Source organism: Coenobita brevimanus, chromosome 14 (genome assembly GCF_032717465.1).
Source record: "Coenobita brevimanus isolate Jiangsu-jjx chromosome 14, ASM3271746v2, whole genome shotgun sequence".
NCBI classification, from domain to species: domain Eukaryota; kingdom Metazoa; phylum Arthropoda; class Malacostraca; order Decapoda; family Coenobitidae; genus Coenobita; species Coenobita brevimanus.
Genome location: NC_136967.1, coordinates 8,851,861 through 8,869,562, shown reverse-complemented (window position 1 = coordinate 8,869,562; position 17,702 = coordinate 8,851,861).

Here is a 17,702-nt window from a genome sequence, read left to right as displayed (position 1 = left end):
CTCACTTCCTGATTCCATTGTAAGGCAAGGCAGTGGCGTGCTTGGCTTAGGTCCGGGGGCCGTGTTCTGGGTGGCATAGGATGTTTCGTAACACCCCTTCCTGTGCGGTTTAGTCTGGATATTTTACACCTTAGCGTTCCCTTGTATGGCTCTCTAACATCGACATAATCTGCAGCAGTAACGTACGAGGGGACACTAAGTAGCGATGTGTAGAATAAATTACTGAGAAAGAGGCACCACGAATTCTCCAGTGCCACTTAAAACACCACCTTAGTTTTCTGTCTGTCCCCTGCTTTGGTAATTAATCGTCCCGTTTGTCTTGTAAGCTTCGTTTAACCCCTTCAGTACGATTGATTATTTGTAATTACCGCCTGCGTAATGGGTAATATTTTTTGGTCGCATCTTTGTGTCTGTTTGTTCCAGTGTTCGGGTTTTTACTTTTAATAATCTCGACTTACAAATCTCACTTTTTCAGGATGGTGACTACTGACCATATGTGCCAGTTTCGAAATTATAACTTATGTCTCAAAGGTCAAGGTCACTAGAGCAAAAAGAGTTAAGCTCCAAGAGAGCGGTTGTGTTCCGTCTCAAGTGCATTTTATTTTATCTTGTTATTGCCCTTTACTCCGACGCCTTATACTCTTGCTGTCACCAGTTTAGTCTGCATAGAGGAGACCTTTCATAGTGAAGGGTTAAGGCGAGTGAGTGGCATGCTTGCTGGGGATCTGGGGTTGCTATGCCTCTACTCCGCTAGTGTAAGGGAGGCCACCTAGTCTATCCAGCAGGCGCCGTTTAATCGTCTCTCATCGAACTTAGCTCTATAATGTTTTTGTGCTTGGCCATGACTTGGGATATTTCAGAGGTACTGTATGATGACTTGTATTACAACTAGATTTTTTTTTCTTTTTTTGGGTGGGGGTGGGGGTGGGGAAGGGGCTGTTCTTGAGGTCTTTCGGATCACTTGACTACTCGGTGTTTTGTATGGCACTGTTTTTTTAAGCCTTAGCCTTCAAATTTCGATCCTAACCCTAATAAAATCATCTGGCGGTGGCAGGAATGGACTATTGCCGCCGTCCAGCAACCGAAAGAGTTATATGGCTAATTTGTAACATAATTCTAAAGAAATTGTAGCCATTGTTAAATAGGTACTGGCCTAAGAAATGTAGATTACGCATGGATATACAAGTGGAAATAAAAGTCATTGGTACCGGATCAGCTGCCTGGATAATGAGACTCTGGACAGTCTGAACATTGTACAGTCGCTGGACACCCACGACTGTATTTATTTTCATAACTCAGTACAGGAAGGCGTAAGACCCTGTTTTATGAGTGTCAGCTGTAAAACAAATTTAAGGATAATGTATGGTTAGACTCTACTGACCTTTACATAGCTCAGTTTGCAGTGAGAGAGAATGGTTAGTCTTCTGGTATTTTATCACTTACCAGCATGGTTTCAGTAATGATGTCATATGTGGGGTTTTAACCTTCCTCTTCTCTGTCCTATACTTTACCCTTTCCTTCTACCAGCAGACGATTGTATTCAAGCTGGGAAGAAACTGTAGCTATGAAGGAGTGATTGATGGCTACGTCCAACCCCACCAGGTCTAAAGGTCAATCTTAAAATGAAAAAGAATAGTCTGGATATAGCACGAATATATTTTAAACGCGTTACCAGACAGAAATGGTTACTAATACAGCCATCGTACCCTATACAGTCACACCGGAAAAACAGATGAGACAGGTAAATTCTGAACTACGAGTAAGATGGACCCCAGACTGATTCCACAACAAGATCTAAGACAGTCACATTCCAGTACTCTGTTCCATACCACGAGCTAGACAGTCAGATTCTAGACAGTTAGATTCCAGTCCACGAGCTAAGAGGACAATTGAGCGTCTTGTGTGTTGTTAGTTTACCGTTGTCTGTATTTTATTATGTTGTTGGTGCCTGAGGGGGTGCGCGGCCTTGGAGAGCGAGAGGATAGGCATTTCTCACCCACCTCACCCACTATCCTTGTCATCTTTTCCTTTCTTTTTTTTTTTTTCTAGTTTTATATATTGTTTTCGACTACTTTTTCTTCAGGCAATGTATAATTTTTTTCTAATCTCATTCCGGTATCCTTTTTACTGACTGCCGTTCTCATCACCAACTTTCCTTCCTTCTCTCTCTCTCTCTCTCTCTCTCTCTCTCTATTAATAGCATTTTTTGTGTCTGTCCCTGAGTGTGTGCTTTTTTTAATCCTTTATCCTTGTCATCAATCCTTGTCATTACCCCAAGTTTTCTTTTTCTTTTTCCTTCTGTTCTGTTCTCCTGATCAACCCATGGTTTCTATTATGAACGTGGAGTCGGCAACAGCAAAAGATAGCTTCATACTTATTGCTGGGAGTAGGAGTCCATGGCTAGTCAACCGTAGGCAAGAACATTTAAGGGTAGAAAACCGGCCTACGCTTATGGTGCCATCACAAGACCCAAAAGAGTCCAGTCGCCCCTTGCGGGATTCGAATCGGTGTATATCACTCATGACCTTCGTTCGGACTAGCACATCAAACTGTACGATACATGATTTTTTATTGCTATTATTTATGATTCCACCCTAAGTAATTATTAATCCCTTCAGGTTGATGACGCATTGTTGGCTTCAGCTTTGCTGCTTCTTGATTAATTCATCAAGGTTTGAACAGGTTTTTCGAACTAGGGTTTGGTTTAGGTATACTCATAGTTTTAAATACTCCCTTCACTGCCACAGGTCTCTGCAGAAGGTGAATAAAATCTTCTGATGGTACAAGAATTAAATATGAAAGAAGTTCTGGTAGTGAAGAGGTTAATGGCTTTTATTTAATACATGTAAAGTCAGCCAAAAATTCCTTAACGCTTCTAGGATTCGGAACCAACAAAGCGAGGTCCCAGCCCTCCTTATTTCTTGTCATCCCGGCTATGGATGTGTTTCTTGCAGGACTTTGAACGTCTTGGGCTCTGAATGATAGTCGTTAGTTCAGAGAGAGAGAGAGATATATATATATATATACTAACTATGGAGGTGGATGAAGGCGAGGCTGGACGTTAAAGAAGGTAGACCGAGAGCAGGGTGGAAGAAATGTGTGTGTGTGTGTGTGTGTGTGTGTGTGTGTGTGTGTGTGTGTGTGTGTGTGTGTGTGTGTGTGTGTGTGTGTGTGTGTGTGTGTGTGTGTGTGTGTGTGTGTGTGTGTGTGTGTGTGTGTGTGTGTGTGTGTGTGTGTGTGTGTGTGTGTGTGTGTGTGTGTGTGTGTGTGTGTGTGTGTGTGTGTGTGTGTGTGTGTGTGTGTGTGTGTGTGTGTGTGTGTGTGTGTGTGTGTGTGTGTGTGTGTGTGTGTGTGTGTGTGTGTGTGTGTGTGTGTGTGTGTGTGTGTGTGTGTGTGTGTGTGTGTGTGTGTGTGTGTGTGTGTGTGTGTGTGTGTGTGTGTGTGTGTGTGTGTGTGTGTGTGTGTGTGTGTGTGTGTGTGTGTGTGTGTGTGTGTGTGTGTGTGTGTGTGTGTGTGTGTGTGTGTGTGTGTGTGTGTGTGTGTGTGTGTGTGTGTGTGTGTGTGTGTGTGTGTGTGTGTGTGTGTGTGTGTGTGTGTGTGTGTGTGTGTGTGTGTGTGTGTGTGTGTGTGTGTGTGTGTGGGAGCGTGCGCGCTCGCAGTGACATGCATTGAAATCCTTTTGGCTTGACCTTCCTTCACTGAGCCGTCCAGCATTAGAAAATGAAATGGTCATTGTTGTGGCTACGTTTGAACATTTTAAACTGGGTATGTTAATCTGGTAACTTGTTCGAGACCCAAGGCGTGTTATTGTAATTGTTACAATTATGTATTACTACAATGTTACTACAGTGTTACTACTTTCATCCCACTGCTGCCACCATATCTCACAATAAACTTTGTAGCAACTTGTAGTTAAGTTTTGTAGATCAGTTATCCATATATTAGACTTGTGGACGAGCAGTTGTTATACTTGATTAGCTTTGTAAGCAGATAATCTTGGTTCCCTTTTGTCATGCAATGACAGGAGAGGTAAAGAATAGTATGGGACTGTTTTTATTTATCTTGGAAATATTAACAAAGTCTCTCACACACAGTGAAGTATAAAGTCCCGCGAGCAACCTCCCAGTCTCTCTCTCTCTCTCTCTCTCTCTCTCTCTCTCTCTCTCTCTCTCTCTCTCTCTCTCTCTTCCATCCTCTCGCCCATGTTCGTTCTCCCTACTGTCTGTCGGTTCTATGGCTAACCTTCTTCTGAGCTCTGCTTCCTAAATTCTGGTGTAGCAGGGGTCGTGTCACGTGTGTTACACTGTTGTTGGAATGTTCTAGAAGCCTGTGTGTGAGTATGTGTGTATGTGTGTGTATGGTCACATGGCGCTGTTGTGTGCCTTTAAAGCATTCCTTGAGTTAGAGTGTGTAAGCATGTTTAGCATTGCTCGATTCTCGCAGACACAATACCTTCTCATCATCTGACTTGCTGCTTCTATCTGTCTGTCTATCTGTCTATTTATCTATCTATCTATTATGATTTGTAATTATAATATGGAGTCCTGACAGTGTAACAGGACTCTTGACTGAGAATGTACAGTATTGTACGTATAGGTTGAATAGACAAAAACGTCATTAAGTCATCACACGGTTTTAAAATATTACACCTTAAGTCCTGACAGCAAGTCTAAAAATGAAGGAAAAAAAGATGGTATTCTACATTTATAACCTTTATTAGCTTTAGGCCATTGCCAGTAGCCCTGGCGTAAGATAGTGGCCAACATCATCCACACAGTTGATGTAGAACCACCTACTTTTTCCTTCACATTCATCACTCATTTTCTATTTCTTCCATCTTTCCTGTCACTTTTATTACCCTTCTTTCCACTTGCGATGACTCTACACAAAATGACAAACCTAATGGTTTCGTGTAACCCAGGTAACCATTTGTAACACTGGGGGTTAATCAAATAAGATTTGGAGGTAATATGGAGCTTTTTATGGTACCCCTGTTAACTGGGTGGAGAGACGCATATTTGTCATCCGTCCAGGAGCCAAACCTCCACACTCTTCCCCAGGGCACGTTGTGACGAGGCGTTGTCTGCCGCAAGGGAACATTGGTTCACTGAACGGGACAACCTTGCAGCGGCGATTGCTTACCTGCGATTGATGGATCTACTCGGTCAAGCAGACGGGGGTGCTCAACAACAACAACAACAGCAACAATCAAAACTAGTAGTACTATTGTTACAGCAATATTAATACTATAAATGCCTTTTTTCCCGCCGTGAAATGAATACCTGCTGATATAACATTAACAACAAGGCCCGTAACTGTATGGCCACTTTTGGATCTAACTTTTTCCCTGTCCAAATGCTAGGCCAGACAATTGTATATTTCATGGGTTACCGTAAACAGCTTGATATTTCACCCGGCCTTCCTCGCCTAACTGTTGTCGGGGAGGACCTGTTGCTGTTTGTACTGGAATAGCAGGCGCAAAATTAACATCCACACACACCCTTCGCTCTTTACACACACACACACACACACACACACACACACACACACACACACACACAAATGACTAACTCAGCAGCTTATATATATATATATATATATATATATATATATATATATATATATATATATATATATATATATATATATATATATATATATATATATATATATATATAAAATCTTACACACTGACTTTTATTATATGACAGATAATTGCTGAGTAGGATCCAAATGAAGTCATGTGATATCTGTTGTTGACGGCATGATTATGATCTGATAGTGGTGTGTGTGTGTGTGTGTGTGTGTGTGTGTGTGTGTGTGTGTGTGTGTGTGTGTGTGTGTGTTTGTTTTTGGGTGGTATGGGGGAAGATTACCCAAGCAGTGAAGGGCTTATCGAATACTGTATCCCACATTTCCACTTGGGAATGTCTTCTGAGCTGAATTAAATTGTTTGAAGCTTACAAGATTTTTAAAAATTGTCATTGTAGTGAAGCTATTAATTTACCTGGGATGTCAGTGAAAGTGTGCAGGATATCAATTAGCTGACAAGAATAATATAGGTGGACAGCTTTATCTCTTATCAGATTAAACAGTCCTGCAAATATAATGCATGCATAATATGATGGTTACGACAGTATTCGTCGACCCTCACGGATACGCAGAATAATTAGGTCTCCACACAAAAGTGTGGAGATCTGCTATATTTCCTCCGATTCTTTCTTCATTCTTCCAAACTCTTTTTCAGCTTGGTGTCATTCTTTTATTTCTTCAGCAGTTCACTCCATAATTGGCACAACTGCTCTTTGGGCCTATAACCCCAGACCCTTTTTCTTCTTCTTTTTTTTTTCTTTGCTTAGGCATTTTAAAGGGGTATATGGGGTCCAGCATCAAACCATATGAACACGCTAATTTTGAGAGCCTACAGTGTGTTCTTGTATGTTCATTAATCATTATGGCTACTTGCATAGAAGCATGTCAGTTTGGGGACCATCGAGCATTCCCTTTAGAATGTTGGCTGTTTTGCTGTTTGTTTATATCAGCACGTTAGTAAAGTATAGCTCTTCATACATGGGCAGATAAAGTAATCAAAATTAGTAGTAATAATACAAACAACATATCATCCGACGAAAGTGGTTAAGATCCGTCAAGCCACTTTGGAGTTTGGTTGGACATACAGGCAACAGGGATACGGATCATGTCCTCAAAGTACAAAGGACGAAACATACGAAAATAATACACTCTCTTTGAAACCTTCCTCTGGGCTGATAATCTTTAATGGCCTACAATAACGTTCGGGGATTTCGGAAAAAACTTTATGTGCGTAGGATACGATTCAAGTGCTTACGGTAGCATATTATAACCCTAATTGTAGTTCCTTTTAACAAGGTGGAGATTTCGTCGTTTTGGATTGTATTTCTCGTAGCTCGTGGTTACATCACGACGATAATATGGATGTGCAGCCTTTCCAAAGCACTTCTTCGTCATGAGCACCATATTCATTCATTTTTATTTGGCAGAGGTTTTCGTCCTTTTGCATTTTATTTTCCGTAGGTCAGTGTCAGATTTACAATACCATTCTACAGCCTTTCCATAGCACTTCTTCGTGACTAGAACCATGGTGTAGGGTTATTCTATTGGTAAAGATTAGCAGAAAAGATGAATGGATATTAATTTCATACCTGGCTAAAGTGAATATTGTGTTGTTGACTCCTTTGATGCATTATCCTGCTAGTTTCATTTGCTTTGGGGAGACCTTCCATAGTGGGGGAGATTAATGGAGACTCTGCTTCAATTCATAATGCTTCCCTAAAGGTTTATAAAGTTGTCTTGAGGAAGCAGAGGATAAACTAAAAGTGATGTCCTCCGGCTGAAAGGCCTGAGGCATCACTGGAGTACCTAGAATAGAATTACGATGCCTAGGATTTGGCTGAGGTTACTATACTGCCATTAACTTGGCCTACAATTGCTTTCTCCATCTGTTTGCTGAGTTGTAACAATAAATTAACACACGAGTAGAGTGCTAGAAACGACGAATATTCGGGCCAAGGTAGAGTATAAGTTGCCCAGGTAAATAATAGTGCTTCCAAGGCTTCTGTATGGTTTATCCACTTTTCGGAGATTTTTTTTGTTTTCATTTGTAGCTTAATTCACATAGATAAGTGGCAGGATGTGACAATAATACAATTCTACCTTCTTTCCATAGCACTTATTGGTGATTAGCAGCATACTCTAGTGTCAATCTCTTGCTGTGGTTCAGTGTTCAAGGTGTGGAGATGGCAGTTTTAGTCCAAGTAGACAGAGCATTAGAGTACCTAGGATACGATGCAGGTAGAATGAATAATCCTGTTTTTGTTAATTTCTCATAGTCCTTGTAGTAAGAAGTTCACCTTGAAAGTAAACATAGCAGTCTGATAACTCGACCATCTCCTGACACACCCAGCCTCCTCCTTGTCTCCTACTATTTTATTTATTAATTTATTTTTTCACTCAGAGGTACTAGTTTTACTGTTTTTGCCATTATCTCGCCCATGCCATATTTCCTGATGCACTTATATTTGATCTCACTTTATCATCTCCTTAAGTTATCTATATGACTATTCCCCACTTTTCTGTCACCTCTTTCATCACACATTCATTTTGCTTTTCCACTTTATTCATCTACCCGGTCATCTCTAACTCAATTTCTCTCTCATCTGTCATTCATGTCGTTGTTTTGCCCCCTCTTAACTCAGCCGTCTCCTAGCTGCCATTTCCTAATTGTCTCGCCCTATTAGCACGCTTATGTATTAGCTTCTATGTTTTCCAGTACCGCAGCTTTCTACCGCATCGATCTCATAGTTCTTCCCTTTCTCCTTTCAAAGCTGTGCAACGTCTTAATGCAACCTTCTCGTAGATTTGACAACTTCTTTGCACCCTAATCATTTTTTTTCTGTGTAAGTTTCTCTAGTACTTCAACAATCTGTCTTGCCCATCTCGTTGAGTCTACCACGCTCAAATTATAGTTCTGTGCTCCTCCAACACTACCACTTCCTTGCAGTCATCTACCTTTTTTGTATTTTTTTCCGAGCACTGCAACCTTCTACCACAACCATCTTATATTCCCACCACACTCAAGTAAATTGTTTTGTCGTCTCTTTACTTGACCACTCTGCACCCTCATTTACTATTTTTTTTGACAGTATTTGTATTTATTATTTTTTGCGCTCACTAATTCTTTTCCCACACCCATCTCATAACTCTTGCCATACTCATCTCATAATTAATCTGCCATCTAACTTTGCCTCTCCATAGCACACTCAGTTACAAGATTTTTATTTCCTAGTACTGATGCCTTTTACTGCACCCTTTTTGGTTCTTCCACATCCTGGCCTTGTCATATTCTATTCTGCAGCATCTCCTGCCCTTGCTCCATTATCTCTTGCTCTGCTGTCTCCCGTTTCTATCGCTGTCCAGTTCTGCCTCGTCCTAGCTTTGCCTCTTCTTAGCTCTGCCTCTTCCTAGTTCTGCCATCTCCTAGTTGTGTTATTTCCTGCCTCATCCACCCTGGAATACACTTATCTCATAGTTCTGCTGCACCTCCCAGTTCTGCCACGTCCTAGCTCTGACACCTTTTAGATACACACTTCCAAGTTCAGCCACTTTCCAGTTCTGTCCCTTCTCTGCTTTTCTGACTCCAAGCTCTGCCATTTAATAGTTGTGCCACCTAGCCTTGCGACCTCTTAGCTGTGCCACCATTCAGCTCTGCCTCTTCTTAACTTTGCTCCCTTTAGGTCTGCCGTCTCAGAGCTATGGCAGAAGCTGCCTATTCCATATCTCAAAATATATAATCTTTTTGCTTTTCGTAATTCTAAATGTGCTGTCTCCTGTCTCAGCAGTATTCTAGCTCTGGCACCTTTCAGTTCTGCCGCCTTCTAACCCATTCATCTAACTGGGCCTCCTTCCAGCTCTGCCGCCTCCTAACCCAGCCATCTAACTCTGCCACTTCCAAACCCATTCATCTCACTCTCCTACCTTCTAACTGCATTACCTTTAAACTCTGCTGCCACCTAGCTCTGCCATTTCTTACATCTGCCATTTCCTAGCTTTGCCTTCTGTCTGTCATCTCCCATTTCAACCGCATCCACTCGCTTCCATTCAGTTACACCCCTTACTCCCACTATCACAACCATTACCTTTATCGCCATTTATCAAGTAGTTATTATTTATCGTGAGTAAGGCCCGCTAGGTGTTGCCCATGCTCGTTTATTTATTGGGGTTATTGTGAGCCTTTATTTTTATTTTGTTTATTGTGTTTCTTCAGCGCTGTTTTGGAAAGTGTTAATTCAAGGTTAGTGGTCTGGATGTGTAGGGAAGTGTGGTAAATGATGATGGATATAGTGTGTGTGTGTGTGTGTGTGTGTGTGTGTGTGTGTGTGTGTGTGTGTGTGTGTGTGTGTGTGTGTGTGTGTGTGTGTGTGTGTGTGTGTGTGTGTGTGTGTGTGTGTGTGTGTGTGTGTGTGTGTGTGTGTGTGTGTGTGTGTGTGTGTGTGTGTGTGTGTGTGTGTGTGTGTGTGTGTGTGTGTGTGTGTGTGTGTGTGTGTGTGTGTGTGTGTGTGTGTGTGTGTGTGTGTGTGTGTGTGTGTGTGTGTGTGTGTGTGTGTGTGTGTGTGTGTGTGTGTGTGTGTGTGTGTGTGTGTGTGTGTGTGTGTGTGTGTGTGTGTGTGTGTGTGTGTGTGTGTGTGTGTGTGTGTGTGTGTGTGTGTGTGTGTGTGTGCGCGCGCGCGCTGGTATTCCTCGGCATGTATGGCTATTATTGCGTTTTTATTCAGTACATCATATAACATGGGATATTTTTTGCACCTCTACTGGATAAAAATAAAATCAGACTCTTCCAGTTCTTTATTTCTGTGAGGTTTGGGGGTAGTTTTCGAGAAATGGCCGTGCTCTTTTTTTTTTTAATGATATTTGGGTGTTAGACATTAATATGATTGTCATCTCCCTGTTCTTTTTCCTGTTCTATTCTCTGTTATTATTATTATTATTATTATTATTATTATTATTATTATTATTATTATTACTATTATTATTATTATTTTAGAAGATCTAATAGTAGCAGCAGCAGTATTGGTGATGGTAATTTATTATTATTATTTTTATTATTATTATTATTATTATTATTATTATTTTGGAAGAAGTAATAGTAACAGCAGCAGCAGCAGTAGTGGTGATGATAATAGAAGTAGTAATAGTAGTAGTACTAGTAGTAGGAGTAGGAGGAGGAGGAGGAGTTGTTATCGTCGTCATTATTATTATATTTCTTTTTTTTGGGGGGGAGGGGGATAATATAATGAAAGAGCACTCAGGTCAATTGCTAGTCACCAGGAAAGTAGCATGGAATACGGGCTCCCCAGCACATTGAAAAGCCTAATATGAGGTCGACTATCATCATCATCATCATCATCATCATCACAGTCGTCTTCGTCGTCGTCGTTATTGTTGTTGCAGTTGTGGTTGTTGTTTCATTGCCAAACCTCATCATAACCTTTTTCAGGCTTGTTTTTATCTCTACCGCCCACAAGTGAGGATGTGGTGTGGGCTGGCGACACACCCGACTTCTTAACACGGGGTTGCGTTACGGTGTTTATAACCGGTCTGGTCTGGTGCTGGGCTGGGGTTGGGTTAAGGCTTAGGTTCTGGAAAGTGCAGTGGGCTGGAGTGGACTTATTTCTCATCACTGCTGTCTGTGTTGATGTGCTGCTGATTTTTTCTCCTCTCACATGCCCTACTTCTCTCTTTTCTCTGCCTTCCGTTTCACTTTGCACCTCTGCTTCCTCTCTCTTTCTTTGTTCATCTCTCTCTCTTTGTCTCTCTCTTTCTCTCTCTGTATGTATGAATGTATGTAAGTATATATGTATGCTCTGCACACCTGGGGTTTTGGCGGAGGTGTGGGTGAGCAGTGTGGGTTGTGGGTGTGGCTGCCCAGACTGGTTGGCTCTGCATACATCTTTATATTCCAACACCTTCATCTGTTTTACGTCTGTCTGTGTGTGTTGACACGTGTCCTTGTGAGCATAGAGAGTCGCATAGCGTCTCTTCCTTCGTAGTTGATTTTGCATATGAATCTTCACACATTCACTAGAGTTATGTTTGTTTTAAGTTAATCTAAACGCCAAACGATTTAACTAATTTTAGTGTGCGTCTTTCGTTGTGAAGAGAAGAAAAACAGTTTGCATTATAATTCGCCTGTTATGCCTATTTAAGACAAAAGACATAATCGAACTGAATGGATTAAAGAAAAGGAGCGAGGGAGTCTCCCAAGCCCACGAAGACACATCTGATGCCTGGTTACAACTCTGCCTCGCCTTTTATGGTCTCTTGTTTGGCTGTGACGGAAATTCGCACTGGGAGCTTTTTTTGTGAGTTCTGCCTGGTTTATCTAACTTAAGCCCCTACAGTACAACGATATTCTCTCTCTCTCTCTCTCTCTCTCTCTCTCTCTCTCTCTCTCTCTCTCACAAGCACCAGACGATTTTTATTCAGCTTAGGGGAGACCTTTCTAACTGGAGGGATAAGGGATGGCTTTCACTACCCCTTAATTATTCAAGATCCCTCCTTCGTTTGAATATTTATTGCTTGCCGGAAGCAGCAGCAGATAAGCTCTGTTAGTTAGTTATTTTCTTATTGTCACACCTGTTTAATGATCAGCCAAGATTTTAGTCCAGACAGTAGCCAGTGTGTTTGTGTGACTGCCTGGCTTTACGATGCGGGCCGGAACTTGGGCTCATTTTCCTATGACATTGTTGGAGCGTAGGGTACGAATCGACGAAGACACAGCTACGTTTGGGTACGAGAAAGTCAGATGTCAAGGTTAACAGAGAAAAATACACACACGCACACAGACACTCATAAAAACACACACACACACACACACACACACACACACACACACACACACACACACACACACACACACACACACACACACACACACACACACACACACACACACACACACACACAAAAGAACAAACGGAGGATAATGGAGGACTGTGCAGGAAAAACAAAAATAATGAAGGTATCAGTTTTTAATCCTGTTCAAAAACATATACGTGCAGTGAGATAAATATGACCTTGACACACCACTTGTCTCTCATTGTGTCTTATTGTCTCTTGGTTAAAACGTATCCCGATAAACAGCGTAAAGATGAGGATTACATTCTGTTGTCCTGGCAGTGGATTTTACTCTATGCAGATTAATACTGCAATGCCATTTGCTGCTTATATTTTCCCTCTGTGTACTGGGAAGACTTAAATGATGAATTGTTAGAAATGTGGCCCATAATTTTCGTTGGGCATTGATTATAGCTTCTTTACTTCCCTGTTTTTTATTTTCCTGCTTTTGGATCTTACATTCAGAACGATTATTATAATGAGAACAGGTTTCAAATGATGATAATTATAATACCGTATGATTTTTCTTCTTGGCAGAGTTATAAGATATCGTGGTAGATGTTGTTGATGGTTATATTGCTGCTGCTGATGATGATGATTGTGATTTTGATGGTGTAGATGGCGATTACTTTCTCTTGTTGATATAGTTCTGAAGAGTCGTGTAGGATGATGATGATGATGATGATGATGATGATGATGATGATGACAGAGGAAGATGGTGGTGATGTTTGTGATGATCTTAGTAATGTATGGCTTTCACGTGATAAAGTTTTCAGACGTTGTATAGGATGATGATGATGATGTATTACCTTTTCTTATGCAGAAAGCACACAGGTGTTGTTAAGCATATTGATGATGATGGTTGTGAATTTCTACTTTCATTTGATGGTAGATAACTCAAGTGCTCAGTAGGATGATGAGGATGATGGCAGACTCTCATAGTGATAGAGTTCTTAGGCGATGGGAAGGATGATGATTATGATGATGATGATGATTACTTTCATTTGTTGACTGAGCTCCCAGGCGTGATAGTAAAGATTATATTGTTTTTATTGATCTATTAATTTATTTATATTTAGCCAAACGTGAAGGTCAGGAAGGTGTGCCTGGGGTCAGAGGCGGTGCAGCAAGTAAATGAAATAAATAATTCCAGTGTGGGGCGGTGGACAGGGGAGAACCAGTTCTTGGGTAAGGGCTGCATGGTTGATAAGAAGCTGGACCGTAAGTGGAGTAGGGGTCGTATTCAAGAACATTCTTGGGCTGTTAATACTTCTGTCTGAATCACGTCAGCCGGAGAGTGTCATTTTCGTTTTATTCTTGTTGTCACCTGCCAAGTTCATTAGGTGTTTCGAAAACCTCCTAGAGGAGAGGAGCTTAGTGGAGGTCGTTTCTGATCCCTTCACAGTAGGAGCTCTCCTCATAGTTATAAAAAACTGTCTGACGATAACAAAAATAAAATAGAAAGCGCATCAACAGATGGAAGTCGTTAATTTACGCAGCCATCAGGCACTTCACAACTAAATGAGTGATAAATAACGTGACAAATACGAAGAAACATAATTATACGTGATAACATTTAATCGCTACCAAGACTCCATCATAATACTTTATTAAGATCCTCCATGCATCCTTCACCCTTAACAGGATCATTGGGCGTCCTTTACACAGAAGTTGAAGGGGTATTTGGGCCATGGAGTACTCGTCCGTGGAGGAAGAAGGGGAGGGGGTCCGTATGATTTCGTCTACGTTGGGTTGTCGCAAGCGGCAGGGTTGTCCTTGTGAAACATTTCTGGTACATTCTTGTCGTCATGTTTTTTTTTTTCCTGCCTGTTTTCTGTACCCTACACCCTACCCCCCTCTCCATATCTTTTTATCTATCTGTCTATCCTTATCTTTCATTAGTAACAAAACATAAGAAATTTTGGCATAACTACTGTAAGAAATCACCTCGAGACACTGAGACAGAGTTTGGTCCCTCGTCTTATCCAGGATCAACTTCTTGGTATATATCTATATATATATATATATATATATATATATATATATATATATATATATATATATATATATATATATATATTTAATATGCACATAATGTATGTACTGTACTGTAGAAGTCAGTTTGCACACATCAGACATGATCAGGTAGCTCTACTATGCACGTTTAGGCCGTGTTTTCTGGGGTCTGAAGGGCAACTGATCCGTAGAGCCGGGGGATACCTCTTTTCTGCTGGATAAATGAGTCATACATACATACAAATATACATCTGCATACAAAATACATACATACATCTACATACAAAATACATACCTACAACTACATACACTTTAGCAGTTTTTCGGCGACTCCATTTCTTGGGAGTATTCTGTTTCCTGTTGTGCCGTCATGGTAAAAAATCGAGGGTGAAATTGAAAAGTATATCAGAGTGCCCAGGGTTATAGAGTTCGGTGTGGAAGATGAAAGTATGAGAAACAGTTCTGGAATCACCTACCCGGATTGTTGGCGTTCGGTAAGCACATCGTAATGTCGTCGGACGATCCTATTCATCTTAAGGGAAATCTCAAGTTCAGGGGATGATTTTCGTTGTACAGGGTGTAAGAGACTTCATAGCACCTCATCCTAAATGACTTATTTTGCATATTACACATTAATATTCAAGTATATATATTATCACTGTATCAACTTAATTTGCATAATCGTCATACAGGAGAATGCAAACAAGCCATATCCGGAAATTAATTGGTTAGGAGGAAGTGCTAGAGAGCCTTCAAAGCCCACTAGAATACGGCTCCAAGGCTGCAGGTGATCTAAGGGGTACCTGTGTTGTCCTTTTCTTTCTTTTTTAATTACTGCCGAAAATCTCTGCGCACAGCGATGAGTTGAAGTAATTAAAGACGCGTGTATTATCCACTTTCTTCTTCTCTTTCATCATCATCATTACCACCGCCGCCACCACGATGATGTATTTTTGGAATGTTCTCTACGCTAGTTCCAAGAATACTTTGACTCAGAAGGCCAAATATCAGAAATGCTTGACTGATCCGGGCTCTCCTCACTGATTTAGGCGGAATGAAATAATAGTCATATTGGTATATTAACCTGCTTCTTGCTCTTGCACCTTGCGTATCACTACCTTAATTTAGTGACCTTTTTGACTGTTGTTTTTAAGCTTCTGCTTTTCTGCACCGGTATGCTTTTTTTCTTATATTGTATTAGTTTCGCTATCTTAATATAATTGCTCTCTGTTCTCTTTTGTGTTCAGTCGCCTTCAAGGTGTACCGGATTGTATGTGTGTGTTTACGTCTCGCTGTCTGGGTTTATTTATTTCAACTTATTTCTTGTCGTGTTGTATTGGCCTTGTATTCCTTGTAGTATCTTCGCAGTCTCTGTTTATAATTTGTTTTTCCACCAGATTTTCATTCATTTTTTAAAACAGAACGGTATTTTTTTTCTTCACATTTTCTTTTATGTCCCTGCTTCTGGAGTTATATTAGTTTATGCGTTTTTTCCTACATGTTTCTGGAGTGTTACGTCGGTGGCCAGACGAGTGACGTTAATTGTTCCAGAATGCGCAGCGGCTCCTTACGTAACCCGTTCCTGTTTACCTTCTCCTCTCGTCACCTTAATCACTTATATTTTATACCACTGGAGCTGGGGGGATAATTAGTTTTTTGGAATTTATACGCATTTGGCTTTTTCTGGTGCTAGTTCGTGTGTGTGTGTGTGTGTGTGTGTGTGTGTGTGTGTGTGTGTGTGTGTGTGTGTGTGTGAGAGAGAGAGAGAGGGAGAGGAGTCGTTGGTGACGTGTCGCATTCGACGAATGTCAGAAATGCCCTGAGGTCGTTTTGTCGAGACCAGTACCTCACAGGATATCGCGTCAGACATCAAATAAACAGATAGATAGATAGAGAGACAGACTCATAGATAGGTAGACCATTTTAAGAGTTAATGTCATGAGACAGCTAACTTGTCCTGCAAAATATGTTACAGCTATTTGAAGAAGTTTCTGATGGATGAAAAATTCCTCATTCCCTCTCTCGTTACATCAGTCGCATGCTTTGATATACAGAATAACTGTTCTCTCTCTCTCTCTCTCTCTCTCTCTCTCTCTCTCTCTCAAATCATAATCCAAATACATCTAACCTCACCTAAAAACTAGCCTAACTTGACCTTATCTGATCTCAAATAAGCTAGATAAAAAAAAAAAAAAACAGCTATGCTTTTCTGGCCTCATGATTTAGCTAGGTATAAGTGTGCAAAAAATCCCATGACATTGTGGGAATCAGAGGGGAAAGTGATAGGAGAAAGGGGAGACCGATATACCATTACTGCTCATTATTTTTGACATATACGATAGGTTTTATGGTCTAGATGTAAAATTTATGGTCTTTGTTATGGTCCTTATGGTTTTCATTAACTTTAGTATGAGCTGAAAGTCCGTGCCTATGAAAACGAAACGAATTAAATAGAAAATCAGTTCCACATCCTAGTTCCTGTCCCACGTTCTCTATATATTCGTGAATGAAAAGAAAACGGGTCATCTTAATTGTGTAACTAGGGTATTATGTTTCACTGGTATGTAGTGTATATTCTGACCTTCCTGACTTACATTCTCCTGTGTGTTGGGGCAGGTCGTTAGATGGTAATGGGAAACACAAAGCAGAAAGTAAACAAAAGTCTTACTGTAACTTTCAGAAGAGTTATATAAATGATGCATAAACAAAGGGGGAGGGGGGGGAACCAACAGAAGGATGTGCAATGGAAACGAGTAGAAAGTGGTATTTGCTCCATGCGTAACTCTATGGATGTTGATAACTCTTCAGTGAATAAAACATCTTGGGATTGCATACTTTCCTACGAGCGGATGATTTTACTGAGTTTTAGCAGGTGTCTAGCAATGAGGATGTTATTAGGTACTGTATTCTAGCCCCGTCAGTCCTCTGTCTCTCATGAGCTAACTTAAAATGAGTAGTGAGAGCAATGGCAAAAGGTTCATAGTTGTGTACGGGTTAATTCATTAGATGCTGTGGACTCTCCAGGCCCATAGCCATACTTTTCGAAGGTGGGTGGAGGTCTTTTCTGCTGAATCAGGACTTGTATTGCAGCCGGCGTGTCAAAGTTCTGCTGCATGCTTGCTATGGGGGTTAGGGTATATGTATGTGCGACGTTCAGAAGCAGCACAAAGCTTCAGAACAACGGAGAGTGACTTTATGCACTGATATTATAAAAAAAAAAAAAAAAAAAAAAAAAAAAATCGTGAGAAAGTGAA